Here is a 25,423-nt window from a genome sequence, read left to right on the forward strand (position 1 = left end):
AATAAAGGGATATACTAACAGAGCCTAGAACTTAGTGACCTATGTGAAAGCAGGAATAGAAGGAATAAATTGACATCACGACCATCTCAGGGTGTAGAAAATCGGTTCTGGCATCCCCCCATACTTCTTCGGGTGAGACTCTGGTCCACACTCCATGGGTTGATGCCAAAAGGGCCAGAAGTGTAGGGATTTATTTGGCTAACTAACGTTGAACCTGGGTTAAGCCCCATGCAGTCAACAAATGGTTCTGTTTCTGGGACCATAATATATATAAGAGATGTGTGATGTCGTATCACTAGAATCCAACTAAGAAAGAGATCAAAGACTGGTTGGATAGGAAGATCCATGAATTCATGATGCAGGAGAATAGAATTTTGCGACTGACAAAGGAACAATGGCTGGACAGGTAGCTATATAGAGAAATCCAAGAGATATTTTTATGTTCCTCTCTAGTTGAGATATATGAGTGGATCGTGAAGTTAGTGCATAGCCAAGGAAGGTGGAGACTCAAAGGTTCTATTGTTTGGACCCCAGAGTTAGTACAAAGACTAGAAGCCTATGAGGATAAGGTCGTCCACTCTATCGATCATTGGCTTGATCACATCATAGGAGGATATGTGACTGAATTTGTGATCGATACCTCAATTAGCTACTACGAGGTAGAGCATCACTTTTTCCAAGGTCTGCGAGGTAAGTACTTAAAGTATTTGAATGCCTAGATTAAGATGTTATTGTGCGAAAAACGGGTTATGTAGCTACCTTTATGTTCAAGGCTACACAAAGTGGAAAGAATTATAGGAATGAAGGAAGAAAGGGTCCCGAATATATTTCATTGATTTCACCTCCATTGGGTGATGAATATGGAGTAGCACAAGCTTCTCCGTGAAGTGTTATTCAATTAATAAGACAACGATTCCCGTGACTTCCACCTCCACCCACACCACCTCCAACTTCACCGCCATCACCTGCAACTTCACCCATAACACCTCCACCTCCATCACAGTTCAACATGGAAAATTCAGGGAAGCTGCCTTTATTTAAAGGCTTGGGAAATGAGGACCCGGGCCAATGCTGGTTTGTCGTGAAAGATGTATGGGAAGCTCAGGGAATCATGGATGATCACATGAATAGGGGAACATTAGTTAGTTCTTTTCACGATCCTGTGCTAACCTGGTACATAAAGTACTCTAATGATAACCCAAACGCTAAAATGGCACACATCCAGACCGTGCTGAATAAAGAATTCAGTAGGCCTAAATCTGAGGCATAGTCGATTGTGGGGTTCAAGGAAATCATGATGAAACTAGGTGAGACACCTTGGGTATTAGATCAGAAGTTGAAGTGTAAAATCTGTGAAGCTAATATGAACTTAACAGATGGACAACACCGCGAGTGGTTCATGCATTTGCTCCTTATACACCTAAGGGTTGCGTTGTCACAACAAAAGATAATGAATCAGGCAAAGGCCTTAGAGGTTACCATGAGACTGCATGAAGGACCGATGCATGATTCGAATCTAGGGGTTCATCAGATCCATGAGTAGTTGTAAAATCATATCGCTGAAATGCAAAGTTTGAAGTAGGAGAAGATAGTTCAACTGGAGGTGCACAAATAGGTATGGTGCCTAAACTGCAAGGGTCAAAGGCATCACAAAGAGCATTGCCTACTCTTTTTGAACTACATTGCAGGAGGGGATAGATAAATTTGATGCCAGAAGCTCAAGCAGGACCTAGAGCGGGTCCTAGTTGTGGTGCACTGTATGTTAGGTAGCCGGAAAGCATATGCTGGATAACTGTCATTTGCTGCAAAAGTTTGTACAAACACCATAACAGTTTTTCTACAAATTTTGTAGGTCTGTAGGGCATGATGAGCACAACTACAGAAGTTATGAATTGATGATGGATAGAACACCTGCTTATATGGTTCAGACAAAAACGCGGTCCCCTGACCAAAGCGCGAGGATGGTGTGAACAGGATTTCAGGGGTGTGGACAAGACGGTGGTGGTGGAGGACCTAGAAGAGGTCGGGGATAGCTAATATGCTACAATTACGGAGGGCCATGACACTACACCCACGATTGCACAAACCCAACACACCCGTCATGAAAATATTACATTTTGTTTGATCATGAAATAGAGGATTGTCCAACGTTGATAGTGAGGATACGCGACAAAGTGACGATATCACCTCATCCAACTCAAAACCTGTAGATGATGAGGTATGAGCCTCACGAAGAGGATCTAAATGTGAATACAGTACTCTGCAATGAAATTGGAACAGGGGATGATAAGGGGAAATAGTCCAAAGATAACATGAGTTCACAAAGCTCTAGCGAAGGAGGTTGAATTTGATTTGGAGTGCGCATGCTAAACTTTCATGGAAGGAAAGAAAAGCTTCGCTAAGGCTTCCACCTTAGGAAGCAAGGATAAGCTTGATCAAGGAATGGACCCTTTTATGTTTACAACCTTCCTAGAGACTTGCATGAAGTTTCTATGTGATACCAAGGTTGTGAAGGGGTTACAAGAGCTTATAAATAGATGTGCCAGAAACACTTCGGGTGAACCGCCCATTATACAAACTTGTAAGCATAAAAAAAGGATAGGATGAGAGATGAGGTTGACCGTGCAGATAGGAGAATACCAAATGGATCAGCCTATTTTGTATCTGGGGTTATACGCGAACGTCCTACCAAACGAAACTTGGGAGTGGATGGGATGACTTATGCTATAGTGGTCTCTGATTTAGTGAAGAATGGAAAATCAACAAAATATCATCCCCATGGGGTGGCTGCAAGGGGTGACTCTAGATATCGAAGGTGCAAGTGTGTTGGGTGACTTTGAGGTAATAGAAATTATTGATGACAAAGACCCTTACCCTACACTCCTTGGCATTTATTGGGCTACTAATATTAATGGGGTAATCAACCTAAAGAAGAAAAAAATGATATTTGAAAAGAAATTAGTCCACGTAATAATACCCCTAGATCCTGCTGAAGGATCATGCTATATCGAGATTCGAACCAGTCCCTGATTACGAGAGTGATGATGATCTACAATTTATATATAAGATAACAATGTGAGTCCAAGATTGGGTGAATCCAAAATTGGATGGATGAATTACATGGGATCACAAGATTTCCTGCACCTTAGACTCTGATGAAGAATTAGAGTGCTAACAAAATCAGTTACATGAGGTAACCACACTGAGTTGTAACATGATGACTTGGTCGCTACGCTGCGTGTCGTCAGAGGTAAGAAATTTTCCCACTTATGATGGCATAAATGATGTAGATATCTTTTTGGATGCATTTTAGAGAGAGGTACAAGAGAAGCAGTGCCTCAAGGCTTTAGATTGGGCACTGTGTGCTATGCCCATTATTGAGTGATGGAAAAGGTATGTATTTACCATTTATTTCTTTATCTTTTCCTTTGAATCATAACTCCTTTACATTCTAAGATGGTATCACGTTAAAGAATTATGATATAATTAAGGATATTTGTGATTAATACAAAATAACTAATTATTGTCTTTTTCTATATAGAAAGTGAAGGAAATGGAAAATCACTATTCAAGAGGAAAAGACAAAGCAGAAGAAACTATTGTCCCTTCAATAGGAAGTTGTATCTAGACAAGGAGATCTAGATCAGAGTGCATGATCTAAGAAAAGGAAGAAAAAACAATAAACTGAACATCAAAGATATAGAAAATCCTTCAAGATCCTTTGATCTTGAGGGATCACTGCTTGTACACTTATGTGTAATCTTGATACTTCCACCTAGCCATTATAAAAAGGGATAGCGCTGGTAGCCCAGAGAGCAGATATTATTATCAATTTGTAGAACTTACTATTGTAATCTCAACTTTTATCATCAACTTTCTTTGAAGAGAGATAGTTGTAACTCTACCATATATGATTACTATATAACTCAGTTTTTGTTCCATTAACTAATCCTGGAGTAAATGCATTAGTGCTTCCCTGGTGGCTAAGGGTTTGGCCCTAGTGGATCCACTTATTTCTTGTATCACTATTTTACAATTACAATCGTATGTGGTTTGATTTCCTTTGCATTTTTTTAATTTTCTTTATTCAGTAATCTTCTGTTTTTGAACATTCCATTGAATTGCTCTGCTATATCGAAATTGTAATTGAATAGCGAGATTATCATTCACAACTTAAGATGTCATGTTTTTCATTTTGAAACAATATTGCACTATCTAATTCGAATTCTACTGTTCATTTACAGTTGTGATTGTTGTTCATTTAACTATGGTTCACTTACAATTGCGATTGTTGTTCATTTAACTAATGTTCAATTATAGCTGGAATTGTCATTCCTTTATACCTGTGGTTAATTTCCATTATGCTCGAATAAGATTATTGATTCAATTAATCTATAGTCGCTGTGTGGTTACACTTAATTAGGTTTGATGTTTCTTTATTAGTTGAAGATTGCTATTCAATTCATTTTGGTTAAGATTGTTGCTCAATTCATTTTTGTAGATTAAGCCTTGTTGTTTGACCTTTTCAATAGATTTAGTTGTTGATTCCTTTTCTGCTAATCGAATTGTTATCTCCAGTATTTACTTTAGTATGGATAGAAAGATCTACAACTGTAATGAAAATTGACTACTGTTGTCTAAGTTCTCAGATTGGAGATCTTGTTTGCGATTGATTTTCATTTACATCAGTTTATAGCGGAAGGAGTTATCATTACTGAATCCACGACTGATGACTACTGAACAAAAATTTTAGTTACAAAGCATTTAAGTTTCTCGCCATTACAATTAGATTTTGTTTCCAGCATTCATTTACTTTTTCAAGAACTATACTGCAAACAATACTCTTGAACAAGTGACCGCCTCAGACTGAGTACACTTGAGATAAAAAAATCATGCCTAGATTGATAATTAATGTAGGATAAATAGGGGTCAAAAGACACCTTTTATCACTCAACATTTTGGCACCATTGCCAAGGAGATTGTAGCCATTTCTTTCTTTTGAAAATATACTAGTGTGAGTACCTGCTAGGAGAGAGTTGGGTTTTAAAAAAGGAAGGTAAGAACCTGTGTATGGAGCATGTAATAGCCCTGCTCCCCCGCCTGCTTTCCTACAAATTTGTTGATTATTTCAGCTAGAAATGAGTATTTGATTTGTCTGCATGACTAATCAAAGAAAGATTGAAAAGAATCCAAAACCACTACCCAAACCTGATAAAGCTAAGGGACCAGTGACCCTTGGCCGATCAACCCTTATAGATAATATCATTGAAAAATCAGAATCTCAGTCATTAGTAGGCCCTATAATAGTTGCTTCTAGACAACCTACTAGCTCCCTTCAGGCCACAGAATCACCATCTATAGCATTTGGTGAGGTGCACAGCCAAACAGAGGAGCAAGATTTTCAAGAAATTGAGAATTCTAGCACAAGATCATTACAAGAAGGGAACCTTAGTAATCTCTTAGAAGGAGGAGGAGAAACAAGGGACTTTGAATAGTTTAGCCACTAAGTAGCCAAAATAAGGGAAGTGCTATCAAAATCGTCCAAAACAAACCTAATGAACCTAAGGAGCTAAGATCCCCCTAGATATTAGTCTAGCAAGAAACTCTTATCATCCCAAACCAAGGAAGTGTTGTCAAGGCCATTTCTACTCCTTCTAGTAATCCTAGGAATAACTCTGTAGAAATCCCAGAAGGATATGGCACATATTTGATCAAATGGCCCAGAACCAGCAAACACCACAAACCTCCAAACTGCAATATCCCATTTTAGATATTGTAGTTAATGCACCTGTGAAGGGCATTCCTCTCCAGCATATTCCTACATTCCAAGGCCTAACATTGGAAGATCTAGATGCATTTCCATTTGAATTAGATGTATTATGTCAGGGGTATGACTATACCACTGATCCCCAAAAGCTAAGATTATTTCCGTCCACATTAAAAGGATCAACTTTACAATGGTTTATGGGGTTAGGTGGAGGTGTTATAAATAACTAGGATCATATGAAAGGTACTTTTCTAAAGAAATATTAGGATTATTGTAGGTCTCGCGAATTAAAGGGTGAAATATATCAGATGGTATCCAGACCTAATGGGACATTAGAAGAGTATGTTGAATGTTTTCAATATAATCTTTAGAGATCTCCTTATGCATCATTACCCTTACATGACAATTTGTTAAAAATGACATTAATTAAAGGGATGAAGGAAGAATGGGTTGAAACACTAAATATTAGGGGGAAAGGTGACATCAAACAAGAAAATTTTGCTGAAATTATTTATTTGTGTATCAGGAGTTCAAGAGGAAGTACAAGGCCAAAACCAGTGGAACGTGACATGTTCACAAGGGACAAAAAGATCTCTGATGGAGGAGTAACCCACGCAAAAATCGGGGATTTACTAGAGGATTTCAAAACTGATATATATTGGGGACTCTGACAATGCAACTCGATATTATGAAATCTAAACAGAGACAAGCAGAAGAAGAGCAAACCCTGGCAATGCTATGCCATAGATGCAGAAAGAAACACAACCATAAAGAATTCCCACTCGATACAGTTCAAGTTTGCACTATTTGTACAAAAGATCACTCCATAGAGAATTGCCCCACACTCCCGGGTTTGAAAGTAGTGTACAAAGAAGCATAAGAAGAATCAGAACCAATTTACCTACTCAATCAGCGACGTCAATGGCAGCCACGACAACCAGGTATGCCCTCTAATCCATCTTCTTCTTTCCAACCTCTGCAATATCATGCTCAATAATATAATACAATTTGGCAAAAGCAACCACCTTTTCCAAGCTAGTCACAACAACCATTTCCCTCATCACCATGGCCAAATCAAACAGGCCAAACTAATTTGCCTAAATTTCCCTACTCTCCACCATGTTTTTTTTGTATATTACTAAACAACATATGTATGTTTAATCATTTTAAATATTCTTTTAAACATGAACGCAATTCACATTTTGAAGTTATATTAAGGAGATAGTCTCATGGTTCTATCTACAACGCCGGATAACTGTGATGATGTCATTGAAAATGAAAATGTATTTTTGGTTATTCATAACTAAGATTGTATTCTTCACATAGATGTAGCATGTGTGGATGTATTGAATTAACATTTCAGTCTTGAACATGATTGTTTTTTGATAATGCAAATGACCTTTTGTATGTTTTCAAATATTTTTTTAAAATCACTAGAATTCAAATTTTTAAGTTATATTGACGACATACGTATGGAGTGTGGTTCATATTTTTTTTTTTTAATTTATTCAACTTGTTGTTCTATCGATTATGTGTAATGCGAAAATTTTTGTATGTGTTACAATTTTGTCGTGGGACACATGATTTCTCAAATATTTCGTCTTTGTGCTTTTCTTAGTTTCTAGATATTTCAAGATTGAAGCCTATGTATTAGGGTGAAATGGAATTGCAAAATGACTTTTCAACTGACTTTAAATTTAATATATAGATGTTGAGTGAAATAAGAAGAAAGAGTGGTGCAAAAAAACCACCCTCTGCTACTACATGAATATGATTAAGTGAATACCAATGATAGTGGTATCAAAAGAAGAAGGACCTGTAAATTGTAAGTATGAAAAGTGCGGTGGATTTCTGTAGTGAAAGTTTTATTTTGATTGTTGTTTCACTGCATCTTTTTCTTATTAAAGAATTTGTATTTTTTGAAGGTTTAGTAACTTTCCCTTTTTTTTCCGGAATATTGTGTTTTGAAAGAGATTCTTCATAAGAACAACAATGATATTTCCGTTGAAAACAATGAAAGAAATCTAGTTTTTGGGTTCATGAGAACTGTAGGAATGAGGAATTTCCTAAAATCGTTGAAAGTTTGGGAGGCTGTCATGGTAGAGAGTGTCAAGAGTTTCTTGGTAGCAACTATATGATTAATATAGCTACATATCCTGAATTTTTATGTAATGTGTTTGTTGGAACAATGTAGGGAGTTATTTTTTTTCTTTTTCATGTTCTTTTATTTTGCATATGAACTTTTGCAGAGAATACCGTTGAAGATGAAGAATGTGAGAATAGTTTTCCTTTTTGCGGAGCAAAGATGCTTAATGCATATTTATTTTCAAAGGTTTAGTGGTTATCAATGTTAAATTTATATTGTTTTACAAATGTCTTTGTTGAATATTTTTCACAGAATTCTATTGAGATGAATAGTGGTTGACAAAGAAATTTATAAGCAATGCAAGAAATATCAGTTCGACCACCTGTACATGGATGATGCAACAATGAAGAAAATGTAAATTGTTTTTTTCTATATTAATATAAATTTCATTTGTTTTGTAGATATTTCATTCTTACAAACATTATTTTCTTTCATCCAAGCAAAATTTGGTCATCTATAATGAAAATAGAAGAATTATTTCCCATTTTGTTATACAAAAGAAATGATATAACCAATACTCCAGTTCCACGGGTTGTTTCACGTGATCGCCAAGCTAGAATGGTGTTTTGTAGAGAAAATGAATGTGTTCGATATCATTTTAGCGAAGAAATGGTTGATGTGCATAAAAATTTTTGGGTGAGGATTGATAGTTTAGCTTTTGCTAATATATGCCATGTATGTAACAAATGTTATCTTGGTGTACAAGTTTTTATATTGCACGAGGGGCTGATTTGTAAAAGATGTAACTTTGACAAAGGTGCTCATCACTTTTCTCACTTTAACAACATGGATCTAGGTGACCAGCTTGAGGTTCTAAGAGTTTTGACATAGATTGAAGAGATGCTAATAGCACAATTAAACCCAATATTGCAAGTAGAACATGCTTGTAGTTGTCAATATAAATATAGTGGCCACACGATATGTTTTCCACAAGATATTTCTTCGATTGCAAAGAAGCTTCCACGACATGTTGAAGAACTAGTTTTTTTTACTGTAAAAAGGCGAGGTGCATAACCTGAATACTATGAAGGCTATGTGAAGAGACAATGTGTGATGGATGCATTACATTATAAAATTGAAATGGACAAGTACTACACCAATGTGGAAATTGACATGGATTTAATTGCTTCCCTCCCATAAATACCTACTGATGTTTCTAGCAGGTTACAATATGTTGATAGTCATGTTGATGATATACCTAGGATGGATGCAAACATTGAAAGAGACAGGGCTACTTGTTTGCACTATCATCTGTCATCCTCTATTTTTTGCTTTCCTAATGATTCTTGGGAAGTTGATCGAACCAGAAGATTTATTGATAATGAAGATAACACATTTTTTGAATCAATAGATTGGCTAGGTATTGGTACATCTCCCATTAATGAATATAATATTGAATGACTACTAAATATTGTGTTCCCCACTTTATTCCCTACATGTGATGCTGATTGGTCGCATCCTTGAATTTTCAATGCTTAGATGCATGAATATGGTTTGAATATATTTATTTTTTATGATCAAATATTTGGAATCCATCCTCACTTTAAATATTTGTTGTTGAAAATGATTATTCTGCATCGTAGCTAAGGAATAGATCCATTGCTTTTGAAGAAAAGTATTCATGAAAATGTGCCTACAACTGTTTGGGAGTTGCATCAACAAATTTTTTATTTCCTAAATAATAATTTGGCTGTGAAATTAATGCATTTTGGATCTTGTCTTATGGGTACAAAATATTATTAGAAAATGTGTCCTTTTGAGTTAATTGATATGATCAACTAGTTGGGTTTCCCTCCTTTGTTTTTTACATTGAGTGTGCCTTCCACAAAGTTTCCTCATTGGCATAGTGTTATGTGTTCAAGCAGAGATTTTGATCGACAAAGTAAGCATGCCAAAAATATTCAAAATTTTATTCAGTAGCCACATATGGTTGCTACGTACATGCACCAAAGATTCAATGTCTTCAGTGACATAGTCTTGCAGAGATATCTTGGTGCTAGAGACTTTTGATATAGGTTTTTTTCGTCGTTTCTAACAATTTTATAATTATTATATAAAATGTATGTTTTTTTGATTTCTTATTATATTTTAAATACGTGTTTTAAACCTTTTTAATTACAAGTGGTAGCATATAGGTTCTTCCCATATCCATGGTTTTTATGGTTGCATAAAGTAGTAAATATGTAAATGTTGGATTGGTCGATTGTGATTGTTGTTGATGTAGTAAAGTAGTACTTTAACAAATATGTTATAGCATGGAACCCACATGTTACAGGAAAATTTGGGCACATCAACCCCAACTTCCAGATCTATATTATTAGGGTCTATCAACCCCTAATTCAATTATTTTCATTCCCTAATGAAGTTAACCTACATCATGCTTGCTTCCCAAGAGTTTCATGACACCATTCATCCAAAAAATGTCCCTAAAGAGACCATCGCAGATGGCCTTCTATCTGGCTACACTGAATGGCAAGTACTACACTGTCAGGGTGCTATGTATAGCACCTAGCTTTTGTATCACCTACGATGGGCGAGATCCACAAAAGTTTTCAAATGAATCCTTCCTCATCCAATGGATGTTTCTAGGGGTTTCTAAAAGGATTGGGCTCACTTTTGGATGAGGATGGAGATGAATGAACCTTAATCCATTATCCCTTCCTCCGTGGAACCACTTCCAAAATATGGTAAAGCATTCATGAGGGCCATTAATGGCCAAACCTCCTCTTTTTAGCTATAAAAGGACCAAGCTCTCAAGGCTGGTCCAAGGTTGAAACTTCTTGAGATAAGAAAATGCTACTTGGATGAGATTAGTAGAGAGAGTAATGTTATCAAGTCAAATTGTTGTTTCCATGAGGAGAGAAGTGTTTAAAGCTGGTAGGATGATGCTGAATCAGACATGCATCTACATGGGTTGTAATCTTCCTTTTTATCAATAGAGAGTTCTTTGCTTTTTCCATTCATGTGTTATGAAATGTACATTGTATTTTTGATTCTATAATGTGTTTAGCTAACAGATCGATATGTATGCTTTGATGGTTTTCTGTTTCGGCTTGTTTGCAGGTACCTTTCAAGCAAGTTAAGTATGGAAGGGAGTGGTCAAAGGGAAGAGGGATTGAGAGAGAGGTCCACGTTGGTACTTTTTGTCCTCTTTCTTTTATCTTTTTGCTATAGGAAAGACAATAGAATTACTTTAACTCTTGTTCTAGACTTGCTACTAAGTCTAGGGTTTAGTCATTCGAAAAGACACTAAATTTGCCCATAACACCGCTTGAAATACATCGTCAAAATTTCCTGATCCCTCAAGCTAGAAATGATGATCTATGTCTTTTGAACACTGAACAATTTTTTTCTTCTAATTCCAAAGAAGATTATGAGCATTTAGTTAGCCATGTGAAAAGGAATATAAAATGCAGCATTGATTCTCGTTTATGTAAAAAAGTGTTTGTTCTTTCATGTCTCTATCATGATCCATGGGAAGTTCATGTAGAGCCAACATTATCAATAGATGAAAAGGGAGAAATAAGTATAAACAAACACGAAATCATGACCGTTTAAATGTTCACAATGTTGATGTTTTAACAACGTGGCAAGGAGTAAATGTTAATTCTCAACTAGTTCTTTCTCACCATAGGGTTTTAAAATATATTGCAAAATATGCTTGAAAGGTAGAGAGAAGATCTGAAAGTTATCATCAAATGTTTACTACAATTGTTGGTGGGAGTGGGTCTGAGGCTACTGTATTATTTGGGTATAGAAGCTTCCTTGTTGAGATGCTTTTTGAGCATGATGTTGGAGCTCAAGGGACGTGTCATTTGTTGCTAAATCAGCTTCTTGTGGTCTGTAGTTGAAATTTATTCACCTTGAATGTTGGCAAGAAAGTGTATCAAAGGGTTTCGCTGCATTCTGATGAAGTTTTGTGAGGAAAAAATTTCCTTCAGTTTTATCAAAGCTAAACTATTTTTTTTTGAACATTTATCCTCGATAGAAACAAAAAGATCATGGATTTTTTAGGAGAAGCATAGGAAGGAAAAATGGAGCCGACGTGATAAGTGAGCTATCATTCATTTTTGGCCATGGTTTTAAGTTGTTCCTCATGAGGGTCAAAATAGTTTGAAACGTTTTATATGAGTGAGTCGCTTTTATACAAGCCATTTCATTACATTGGTTTAGATATTGGGTTGTCTACTAAAATGAGTGTTAAGAGTTGGAGAAATTGGAGATATCATGTGTGACATGTTGATCGAGGCCCTTTGCCAAATGAATGTCATGAAGAGGATATATATCCACTTATACATGAAGGAAATGTTTATCGATATTTTGAAGAGTGGTAGGTCTTTTCATGGTTAGTTACTCGAAGCTGTGTAAACATTTCAAACCTTGACAATATTGGTAGAAGGGAATTTGATGTTGATTATTATTGGTAGGAACCAATGGTGTCAAATTATTTTTTAGAAGAAGGGATCAATTTTGTAAAACATTTATAGTCTGCTAGTGTTTGTAATTCTAGGTTCATTACGTACACATATTTGCCACCATTGTCTCTATCATAAAAATAACTAGCCTCTTTTAAAATTATTTTTCGACACTTTGCTAATGGTAAAGATGATGGTGCCTTGAAATCGTTGGATCAGGGAAGTATTCTCTCATTGGGTGTATTTTTCATGTTGTTTCTAGTGCAACAACAAATGGAAGAATTCCATTATTATTTCTTGCTCCAACTTATATTGTTTCTTTTAACATACGTGGGAAAACAATACATTATTATTTAAAAATTCCTATAAAAGATATGAATCCACTGTGTGGGAAAGATTTTGCAGTGTTCTAAGACGAAATGGGACATGTTCAATATATATTGGTTGATGAGATGATATTTATAGGTCAAAGGCTATTACTACAAATAGATTCTCTTTCTCCAAGAAGCCTTTCCTGAAAATAAGGACTGTACTTTTCCTGGTAGGTCCACCATCCTTGTGGGTGACCTTCCTCAACTACCTCCTGTTAAGGATAAAGCCTTGGATGTAGGTAAAGTAGCTCGAAAATTTTTATGGGAAAGATTCAACATTGTAGCGGCTCTAGAAAAACTTTGTAGGCAGCAAGGAGATGATCCGACAAAGGCATATTTTCACAATGTTTTAATCAATATTAGAAATGCAGAGCATTCTATTGCTGATTGCGATTTTCTTATGACTCTTGTTGATAGTCTCTTAGATCGAAAACAAAGTAATTTGTTTGATTATTTTGTTAACTTATTTGCGGTGAATAATCTCTTCAATTTGCCTAATCGAAAAATGGTTAAAGAATTAAATTATCCTATTTTGATATGTGTTCAAGAAAGTAGTGGAATAACAAAAGTAACTGATAGTGATGATGATATATTCAAGCATGAAGTACTACTATGTCATGGAGGGTGAATGATGTTAACATGTAATTTGTGGGTTGAACATGGTCTCGTTAATGGTGCACTTGGATATATTGAAAATATTTTCTTTGCAGCTTGTTCAAAGCCACCACAACTTCCACAAATTGTTACAGTTATGTTTGAAAAGTATTGTGGTGTTCCATTTGATAAGGATTTTATAATCCTTGTACCCATTCTGCTTGTTCTTAGGGGGAATGCGAGGAAAATTCCCTTGAAAATGGCATGGACATTGACAATACATAAATCATAGGGAATGACTTTGCAATGAGCCACTGTAGATATTGGAGATAGAGAAATGTAGGGTCTGATATTTATAATTATATCGAGAGTGAAATCAATAGATGATTTGCATATTTCACCACCTTTTTGTTTTCAACATTATGAAAAAATAAAAGATAGTTCATATGCTATACTTAGAAAGAAAGAGGAGCGATTAAAGTCAATATCATTTTTGGGGTATTTATCTTCAATACAATTTACAGTTTATGAATTCTTTTTAAGTAAATTGACTATTTCAGAGCAATTGTTGTTTGGTTTCTTCAATTGTAGTTGTTTGTTTTCTTTTCCGTGCTTTTTTTTGAATCCTTTTATATTTATGTTTGAATATGAACTAAGAAAAATTGTAAGTGAATAGTTTTGTTTCATTAATTTCTTCTCTTTCAATGTACTGATTCTAATTGTATGTTTGTGTCAATGGTTCACATATATATAGATCAATGATGGCAATTTGATTCTGTTACAAAAACTATTAGTTTTGTTACTTTTATTGGTGCAAGGTTTGATAGAAGACATGTCTTCCATCCTCATTTTCTCGATGAGCATATCCTTGTTTTAATTGGAATGAAATAAAATGTTCAAACTTTTTATGATTTGCACCAAGGAGAATCATGGAGGAAGATGAAAGGGGACTGGCTTGAAAGCGTGAAGTATCATGATCATTATCCTGTTGATTTGAATTAGTGTTGCTTTTGCCACTACTCTGGGTGTGTTTTGGAAGATGCTACTATGAACTAATTGTGTTGTGTTTTGGAAGAGGCTGCTACGAAATAATTGTGTTGTGGTCGAGCATTGAGAGTTGAATTTTGTTGTCAAATGTGGTCTTATTGTTATTATTATTACTTTCAATGTTAATAAATTTTGGATTGTTGTCAATGGTCTTGTATGTTTAAAATTTCATCTCATTTCTTTGTTGCATTACAAGAAGGATTGTCAGAATTGTCCTTTCTTAACTACTTTGAATGCTTATTAGTGATTGAGAATAATTTTTCTGGATGTAAAAATTTATGTTTTCTTCAATGTATTTACTTTTTCCTATGCTTATAATTACTTTTCAATAATTCTATTTATATTTCCTTTTTCTAATATTTGAAAATCATTTTGTGTAATTATATTAAACTTCTATTTATATTGTTTTATCTTCCATTATATTAACGATATATTCTCAACAATAATATTAATATAAATATTTCAAACATTATTTTAGATTTTTAATTAGTGAAACCATTTTATATTTCTAATTAGCAACATTATTTTAGAAACATTTCATATTCGTTAATGTTATGGTTTTGTATTTCTATTCTGGTTGTTAATTTTAATTACTAATATTTCATTGTTTATTTTATCATATTTTTCTATGCTAAATAATGTTATATATTTAGGTTATTAATTTTTATTAATATGTTTTATTTAATTTCATGTCTTGTTTTATTAAATTGTGTTGAATTATTTTTTATAATATTTTATGATATGTGCTATTATTAATTTCTAAAGTTATTTGAACTTATTATTATTATTAGTATAATATTAATATTAATATTAATTATTATATCATATGCCTATCCACAATTATCAACCACATTTTTATTAATTGTTTCTTATATATCAAATATAAGACATCAATATAGCTTCTTGCACTTCATGTATAGCCAAGTATCACTATTTCAATAATACTCACTCATCTAGCCTTCTTAGAAAATGATAGATCTTTAAGAACTACTAATTTGTGGAAAAAAAAAATCTACATTAATATGTGGAAAATAAGGCAATGATAGATAAGTTTGATATTTAACTTGTTTTTGTCGTTGTTGTTGTTGTTGTTGTGATGGTGGTGGTGGTGGTCATTGTCATCCAATTTTAAAGTCACAGACAAGCCAAACACCAAATTGGTCTATGAGATGCCCTTGTTTGTGGGACAAGGAATCCACCTCCACACAACTCTTTGACTTTGAAGTCTACATGGGCATACATATTCTAGTCCTTCCCTTTCTGAACTTATGACCTTTTAGAAAGAAACACATGCTCTTAACCATTAAGCTTATTAATAAATACTACCATTTTTATTTATATAATTAAATTAGCATTAAATTTAATGAAAAATATGAATTTTCTATCCACAAATTAAATTTATATTAAAAAATGCTTATAAAAGTTAAAAATGAATATTAAAAAAAAAATAAATTTTATATTAAAAATACTTACAATTTTTATTTTTATTTTGATAATTTAAAATATTATGTGAAAATTTTAAAATATAATTTAATATTTCTAAATAAAATACATTTATTTAGTATTATTTACTCACAACGCAAATTATATCACAAAGTTTAAATGCATATATTCCATGCCAATGAAATAGCAATAAAATATAATCATGGAACATAGAGAATCATGATTTTCATAGTTAGCTTTTGGAAAAACTATTTAAGTTTTACTAGAGTATATGTGTTTAAATTAGCTAAAACTTTACTATTTATGCTCTCTGCTTAGATGGAGTAGGGTAAAAGTTGGATGACATTTCATATACATATCTATTGGGGAAGTAGGATTATCTATGGATTTTGAAATAGTAATTTTATTATAATATAGTATTTTAACAATATATATCTTTAAAACTTTTTGAGTCTATTTAGTTTGTTATAATAAACATTAATGAAGTACTTTAGTAAAAATGCAATATTGCTACATTCAACCAGCACAAATTCCACACTTTTGATATTAGTGCAATTACGTTATATTATCTGTAAGTTTTGAAATGGTAATTTTATCATAATAAAGTATCTTAACAATGTATATAGTCAAAACATTTTGAGTTCATTTAATTTCTTATTAATAAAGATTAATGAATTACTTTAGTAGAATTGCAATATTATTAAATGTAGCAGGTACAATTCTAAATACTTTTGATATATAGAAGGAACACGTACAAATAAAGTAGATGAATTGATGAATTTCTGATCTTTTAGAAAGAAACACATACTCTTAACTATTAAACCTATTAATAAATACTTATCATTTTTATTTATATAATTAAATTAATATTAAATTTTAAAAAGATATAAATTCTCTATCCACAAATTAAATTTAGAAACTGAATTTTGTATTAAAAAATATTTATAAAAAAAATTAAAAATAAATATTAAATAAAATTATTAAATTTTATATTAAAAAATAATTATAAAAAATCTTATATTAAAAAATACTTATAAAAAAATTAATTTATTTTTAATACTTTACGGGTGAAAATTTCAAAATATAATTATTTAACATTATTTGTCCACAACACGAATTATATCCAAAAGTTTAAATGCATATATTCCATGCCAATGAAATAGCAATAAAATATAATCATGGAACATATAGAATAGCAATAAAATATAATCATGGAACATATAGAATCATGATTTTCATAGTTAGCTTTTGGAAAAATTATTTAAGCTTTACGTTAGTATATGCGTTTAAATTAGCTTAAAACTTCATTATTTGTGTTCCCTTCTAAGATGCAGTAGGGTCAAAGTTGGATGATCTTGAGCTTTACGTTAGTATATGTGTTTAAATTAGCTAAAACTTTACTATTTGTGCTGTCTCCTTAGATATAGTAGAGTCAAAGCTAGATGACCTTCCATATAGATATTTATGGGGAAGTGCAATTAGGTAACTTTATTTATGGATTTTGAAATAGTAATTTTGTCATAATGAAGTATCTTAACAATATATATCCTCAAAACTTTTTGAGTTCATTTAGTTTTAATAATAAACATTAACTAAGTACTTTAATAAAACTGCAATATTGCTACATCCAAGCACATATTCCAGACCTTTGATATTACTGCAATTAGGTAAGATTATCTGTCAGTTTTGAAATAGTAATTTTATCATAATAAAGTATCTTAACAATGTATACAGTGAAAACTTTTTGAGTTCATTTTATTTCTTATATTACCATTAATGAATTACTTCAGTAAAATTGCAATATTACTGCATGCAGCAGGCACAAACGGTAAAGACCTTTGATATATAAAAAGAATATGTACAAATGAGGCAGATGAATTTAACAATACTACTAAAATTTTCACTTAAACCATCAATATATTTGTGTCATTATTTTAAATTCCGTTTTATTAATATTAAAGGAAAATTCAGTCATGACTCTGAACTGACGAGAACAACGTATATTGCCTCCATAGACACATAAAAGCTAGAGCTCCTCCCACGGAAGACAAAGTTAAGCAGATCAATCTGGGCATGGACGATGAACTACGCCCGACATTCATCAATGCCCACCTCGCTCCTGAGGAAGTAATGGCCTGAATCGTTTCGACGCTCATATCTGAGGAGCCTGGGTTTCTCTGCTGAGCGGGTATTACCCATAGTTCGGCACCTGTTGATGAGGATCATGCGACAGAGCACGCACACCTGCACAACACCTGTTAATACCCTGCAACCTTAGCATATACATATACCTGTTTACGGAATAAGGAATTAATGCTAGCATTAACACTAGACCGTTGACGGTCAGGCATAATGAAACTGGGCGCAAATATCAAATTAACCTATGTTCGGGCCTCTTCCGCCTCGGGAAGAGGCCAAATAACAAGTAAAGCCTGGACCATGCGGTAGATTAAATATGCTGCTGTTATAGAAGACAGTAAGGTGAGACATTGTTATCATACAATTGAGTCGTACTTGAATGTTGACTCTCACCATAGAAAGTCTGTTTTGATCTTCATTTCTCAAGGGACCTTGCTATTGGTTTCGGTGTATATCTCTTATAGACTGCACAATGTTTATCCATTCATCACAGACATTGTTCCTCTGCGACCTAGTAGGATTCTCTAAGATCCGCAAGGCATTGTTGAGCATTCTCTTTTTTATCTAGTGACAAGACACCATGGTTGAGAATTCACTATTTAGTTTCAAGTCTAGGACACATAGTTGGAAGACTCATATATTTGCATAAAATACAGAGTAGTGATCTGTTATCCAGTGATCATAGAATACAGGGCTCTCAGCCAGCCAGGAAGACAAAACAAGTAAAGCCTGGACCATGCGGTAGATTAAGTATGCTGCTGTTATAGAAGACAGTACGACAAAACATATGCCACAACTATCTGAGACATTGTTAACTCTCACCATAGAAAGTTTGTGAGCTAGACATAGCGAATAAGAGATAGCATAAGACAAGCTACGATACAATAAGGGATAAGCAATGGCACTACTAAGATGAAACCGGACCCTGGATGTGACTGGAAATGCTGAGATTAAACATTAAAGCCAAACAAATAGAGCAAATCTTGTAGCAATACAGAGAGCACCTTCAGATCAGGTTTTGATCATGCAAGTTCAAAGTATGAGCATGGCATGCCCTTAACAGGATTGGGAAAGCTGCAACTACACATTGCAAGAGCACCTGAAGATGGAGATGGGCCTTACAATTGGGGCATCCTAATTTGTCTCTGGGTCCAATTGACTATTTTTGTTCATGTGAGGAGATTAATAAAGTTTTGATTTCAATTTCAAAGGATTACAACAATCCCTGTACAATAGAGCTTACAAAAATAATGAAAATTCTATGATAAAGTGTTAAAAGAAGATTTCTGAAGGAGAGGGCATTGAACTCCAATGACAAGTTGAAGGGAAGGAAACCGGACCCTGGATGTGACTGGAAATGCTGAGATTAAACATTAAAGCAAAACAAATAGAGAAGATCTTGTAGCAATACAGAGAGCACCTTCAGATCAGGTTTTGATCATGCAAGTTAAAAGTATGAGTATGGCATGCCCTTAACAGGATTGGGAAAGCTGCAACTACACATTTCAAGAGCACCTGAAGATGGAGATGGGCCTTACAATTGAGAAAAGAAGTGTGTCATGAGAAGAGGCATCGATCTAATGACCCTTCTTACAAAAGTTTGTCAAGCCACTGTGTCAAATTCAACTCAACACAGAAAGCAAGCTGAACTGATTCATTCACACGTGAAACTCCTACCAGTCAGTGAGTTTGAATACCCAACAAGTTTGACTTGCAACTACTCATTGGAAGTACAACGCATGTAATAGAGATTCACAATATGGATAAAGGATAATGTTAATGTTTACAGTTCAACAGCCTAAACGATTTTATAGGGTGACTTAAAATCAGTTTATATTGAGAATTAAATGAAAATTTAATTATATAACCAGTGGGGTAATGGTTCAATAAGGTGGGAGGTGTGCCTTCTCAAGCTTCCCACCATGGGTCCAATCTGCCTACAGGCATGTGCTTTGTGTCAACCCCCATGCATGTAACGCCATGGAAACTCTTCCACAATCTAACTTGTTGAAGGATCATTCTCAAGCGAAAAATGCAAGTATGTTGTTCCCTCTGATATTCATCATCACAACAGCAACATGGAGAACTCCCATATTGTTGTACTTGCATCCTAATTTGTCTCTTGGTCCAATTGAATGTTTTTGTTCATGTGAGGAGATTAATAAAGTTTTGATTTCAATTTCAAAGGACTACAACAATCCCTGTACAACAGAGCTTACAAAAATTCTATGATAAAGTGTTAAAAGAAGATTTCTGAAGGAGAGGGCATTGAACTCCAATGACAAGTTGAAGGGAAGGAAACCGGACCCTGGATGTGACTGGAAATGCTGAGATTAAACATTAAAGCCGAACAATCAGGTTTTGATCATGCAAGTTAAAAGTATGAGTATGGCATGCCCTTAACAGGATTGGGAAAGCTGCAACTACACATTGCAAGAGCACCTGAAGATGGAGATGGGCCTTACAATTGGGAAAAGAAGTGTGTCATGAGAAGAGGCATTGATCTAATGACCCTTCTTACAAAAGTTTGTCAAGCCACTGTGTCAAATTCAACTCAACACAGAAAGCAACCTGAACTGATTCATTCACATGTGAAACTCCTACCAGTCAGTGAGTTTGAATACCCAACAAGTTTGTCTTGCCACTACTCATTGGCAATTAAAAATTTAGAACTAGCTTCGAGAAAGTTGAGCTTGGGAGCAACCAGTTAACTCGTAAGGACTGCTATGTCAAACTATGACATGTGAGTAGTCGCAAATTTTTACACGCGTCAGCAAGTTTGACCCGCAAGTGCAATGGCATTTTTGCCCAAATCTTAGTGGTCCATATTGCCAACAAGACATTGATCTTAGCATAACAGGTCTAGAAAAGGGAATTTTGCCTTTTATCTCTCGATTTGGCATCAACAAAACTCAGGTCTCAGATGTGACACAGCGTTTATTTGACACCTATGTTCTTAATGTGGCTTGGAATGTGCGCACCAGTGGCTCACATACTTCTGACCACCATGGTCTATCTGCTTATAATTTCACTCATAGAAACCACCATGACCCGGGACACTCCAACTCACCTCTCCTCAACAGGATCCAATAAGAAGTAAGGAGTAAACAGTAAAGGCCTATCCGTCCAACTATGTATGGCCTCAACAAAGGGAAAAAAGACGATACCCATAAGCATTTGCTCATTAAGAAAAAATTGTGCCTTCAGCTAAGGCATTTATCCTAGAATGGCAGCTAAGACGGACAGGAAACAAATACAGCCTTCCTCCATCAAATTGAAAACTGAAAACACACCAAAATGGAGCATCACAACAAGGCTTAATAAAAATAGATAAACGGAACATAGATCTCACCACAACAGCTAAGAGCAAAAGGTAGGCAAAGCCTTAATGACAAAACTATTTCACATTGCAGTGGAATTGATTCACCAGTCGGTATTCTAAACAATAATTCTCAAGCAATGATCCATTGCTGCTGGTCATCCGTTGATTTTTGACTGCTCTGCTAATTTTATAGTAAAAGCATGGGAGGCAGCAAACTATGTAAAGGAGTGCCCTAGCCTCACATAAAAGTAGCAAAAACATTCCATAATGGATTGTTAAGCAAGCTAATGGTTAAAATTAAATTCAAAGAAGAAAAGCATAATGGCTAACCCTGGTAAAGATAGAGGAGTTCCTGTTGCTCATGGAGAGCCACAGGCCTTGAAGGATGAGTACAGATGGGCAAGTATGTTCTAGAAGGAAAAGCATGGAAAGCAACAAACTATGTAAAGGAGTGCCCTAGCCTCACATAAAGGCAACAAAAACATTCTATAATGGATTGTTAAGCAAGCTAATGCTTAAAATTAAATTCAAAGAAGAAAAGCATAAAACCTCAACTAGATAGTATAGAATGACCAGAAATTGAAGAACTAAATCTTCCTGTGGCATGCTAGCGTATTCTATGATCACTGGATAACAGATCACTACACTGTATTTTATGCAAATATATGAGTCTAGATATTTGCAACAATCAGGAACAAGAACCTACATTATAACGCATTGATAAACATGCTGCCTAACCACTAAATAAATCGCAATTTAGCGTTCCAATAGCAATACAGTGTGTTGTTGGTATTATCAACGGATTATCTGAAAGAAGAAATGCATGCAGTTACATAACCAGATACATGCAAACTTAAGAAAAATTGTTATCTAACTTATGAAGTTATTAAGACACGGACATTATACAAGCAGGCTAGACGGATGCAGAGATTAGGGATGTGAATCTACACTGTAGGCTGAGAGATACATGCTGTCTAATCAGCAATTGATAAACATGCTGCCTAACCGCTAAATAAATCGCAATTTAGCGTTCCAATAGCAATACAGTGTGCTGTTGGTATTATCAACGGATTATCTGAAAGAAGAAATGCATGCAGTTACATAACCAGATACATGCAAACTTAAGAAAAATTCTTATCTAACTTATGAAGTTATTAAGACACGGACATTCTACAAGCAGGCTAGACGGATGCAGAGATTAGGGATGTGAATCTACACTGTAGGCTGAGAGATACATGCTGTCTAATCAGCAAAGAAATCCAACAATTAAGAACCAGAATCTACATTAGAAACAAAGGGAAACATGATGGCTAACGCATTGATAAGCATGCTGCCTAACCACTAAATAAATCGCAATTTAGCGTTCCAATAGCAATACAGTGTGTTGTTGGTATTATCAACGGATTATCTGAAAGAAGAAATGCATGCAGTTACATAACGAGATACATGCAAACTTAAGCAAAATTCTTATCTAACTTATGAAGTTATTAAGACACGGACAATCTACAAGCAGGCTAGACGGATGCAGAGATTAGGGATGTGAATCTACACTGTACGCTGAGAGATACATGTTGTCTAATCAGCAAAGAAATCCAACAATTAAGAACCCTTCCTGACCCAACGAAAAAAGAATACGAAAGAATTCAAACTCTTATACAAGAGAGGCACTGTAGAAGCTCAGGAATGAAAACATAAAGAGTACCTGAAATAAACCAGTGTAGTGGACCCGAAGCGAAATAACAAGCCGACGCGAAGTAACCACGAAATCATGTATAAGCTTATTATATAACAAGAAAATTACGTTACACGTAGCGCATAATGTCACCTGGAATGCACTGTGTACACAAGACAGGTACAAATGGCGTAAATTACCTTAACCCCCATCAAATCAGCTTAGGTGAGGGCGCAACAGATGTTGAGGATATCGCCTGAATCACCTTAACCCCCATCAAATCAGCCTAGGTGATGGCCCAACAGATGGTGCGGATATGGCCTGAATTACCTTAACCCCTGTCAAATCAGCTTAGCTGATGGCCCAATGAAAATACCTTCCGAATTTCTTATAACGCCAAGCTAGAGCTCCTCCCACGGAAGATGAAGTTAAGCAGATCAATTTGGGCACGGACGATGAACTAAGCTCGATATTCATCGATACCCACCTTGCTCCTGAGGAAGTAATGTAGTATACCCAACTCCTCCAGAGGAAAGGCCTTCTATCCGTCCCCTCTAAGTCTTCCTTCTCAACCCGGCCTTTAAGGATGAGCGGCGACCGTCAGTCCGCATTTGGTTGTTGGGCTGCCATTGAGGCTAAGCCCTATTTGAGACTATCCCTGGCTTTTACTAAGCATTTAAACCATACCCTATTGCCGTAGTCTCTGTGGGTGAAGCTGATGTCTTTGACTCTATTGGCCCGGATGCCTTTACATATGTTTTAGGTTAACATGCCTTTGACTAGAATGGGGAAATTGCTTGCTCGGATACCTATGGTGTTGCTCTCACCTTTTCCTTCGCTACCTCTGCCTTAGTTGCTGGTAGTGTTGCTCCCGTTGCGGGATCTACTGCTTCAACTAGTGTTACCCGCTCGGTCTCCATCTCGCCCTAAAATCTATTATGTAGGCTCTCGAACGGGCTCAGATGATAGCTCAGATGCTACTGAAGAATTGATAGCTCGTATAGATGTTCATGCTGCTTGCTCTATTGCTTCCACTGGGTAGTAAACAGGCGACTCGCCCACTGGGTAAGCTGAATCAACAAGTGCTCCCACAATGAATGATGATCATTTCGTTGATCCTTAGCGGGGTATGATAGGAGCCGAGGTATGATCCTTTGTCTCTTCGAGTTCAAGAAAAAATGTTAGGGTCCCCCATCCTTCCCCCCCCTTCCTTCACAGTTATAAGGCTCGATGGATCCTTACGGAGCCGGCCCCCGGAGGGTATAGAATGGATCCTTTGTCTCCAAGAATAAAGCTTTATGTGGCTCGAACCTTTATCTTGCTCGAACTTTATCTGGCTCTTACCAGAACGTGCGAACCCCCATCAAATCATATCCACTGCTGCGAAGCCCTTGGAGCATCCTTCACCTTCCACAAGAAAAATGAAAATACCTTCTGAATTTCTTATAACGCCAAGCTAGAGCTCCTCCCACAGAAGACGAAGTTAAGCAGATCAATCTGGGCACAGACGATGAACTACGCCCGACATTCATCAATGCCCACCTCGCTCCTGAGGAAGTAATGGCCTGAATCGTTTCGACGCTCATATCTGAGGAGCCTGGGTTTCTCTGCTGAGCGGGTATTACCCATAGTCTGGCACCTGTTGATGAGGATCATGCGACAGAGCACGCACACCTGCACAACACCTGTTAATACCCTGCAACCTTAGCATATACATATACCTGTTTACGGAATAACGAATTAATGCTAGCATTAACACTAGACCGTTGACGGTCAGGCATAATGAAACTGGGCGTAAATATCAACTTAACCTATGTTCGGGCCTCTTCCGCCTCGGGAAGAGGCCAAATAAGATGGGAAAGCTTCAGCGGGGAAGCAGACATAGGTTATCTGGGGAGAACACCGCACAGACCTTATACTAACCGCCGTATAACAGACTAGGAAAACACTAAACTAATGCTAAGTCGGGAAATAACGATTACTATAGTCCCTGTCGGATGTCAGATGGCAGGGCTGGATGCTAGATGGCAAGGCCGAATAATGTAAATATAAATTATCATGATTAATATAAATACCCAATAATTTTTTAATAATATATTAGTTTTTAAAAAAAGTTAAATAATATATACTAAATAATAATTTAATATAAATAAGTATATAACTAACCAGATAAGTACATAATTAAAAGTGTCTTTTCTCATATGCTCACATATATACAATTTTCTTAGTAATTTATTACACAAACAAAATTAATTCTAATCCTTTTAAAATTAAAATTCATATGAGTAATTATTAATAGTAAGACTTTACTGCGAAGGAAAATAATTACTAGCAATTGTCCCAAAAGGTACAAAGAGAGGCCGATAGGATTATTAAATTAGAATTGTTGAATTTCTCTAGAAGAAATGTTAGTTCAAACCTAACGGATGAGCATTTTGAGCTGGCTGAAATCTACCCCATACTAAACTGTAGAACGTCTCTCGACGCAATAATAATATGTAATAATA

At 35.3% G+C, this 25,423-nt stretch overlaps 2 pseudogenes across 1 annotated transcript in view; both read right to left on the reverse strand.

Annotated features, from left to right (window-relative positions):
- Positions 1–23,393, reverse strand: part of LOC149216237 (protein DETOXIFICATION 41-like) — an 81,110-nt pseudogene extending 57,717 nt beyond the window's left edge.
- LOC149216236 (protein CYPRO4-like) overlaps positions 1–25,423 on the reverse strand; it is a 98,592-nt pseudogene that overhangs the window by 65,733 nt on the left and 7,436 nt on the right. The gene's annotated exons all lie outside the window — the stretch shown is intronic.

Source organism: Pinus tabuliformis, chromosome 1_1 (genome assembly GCF_031772625.1).
Source record: "Pinus tabuliformis cultivar Carrire ecotype Pingquan chromosome 1_1, CPIR1, whole genome shotgun sequence".
Classification (NCBI taxonomy): Eukaryota; Viridiplantae; Streptophyta; class Pinopsida; order Pinales; family Pinaceae; genus Pinus; species Pinus tabuliformis.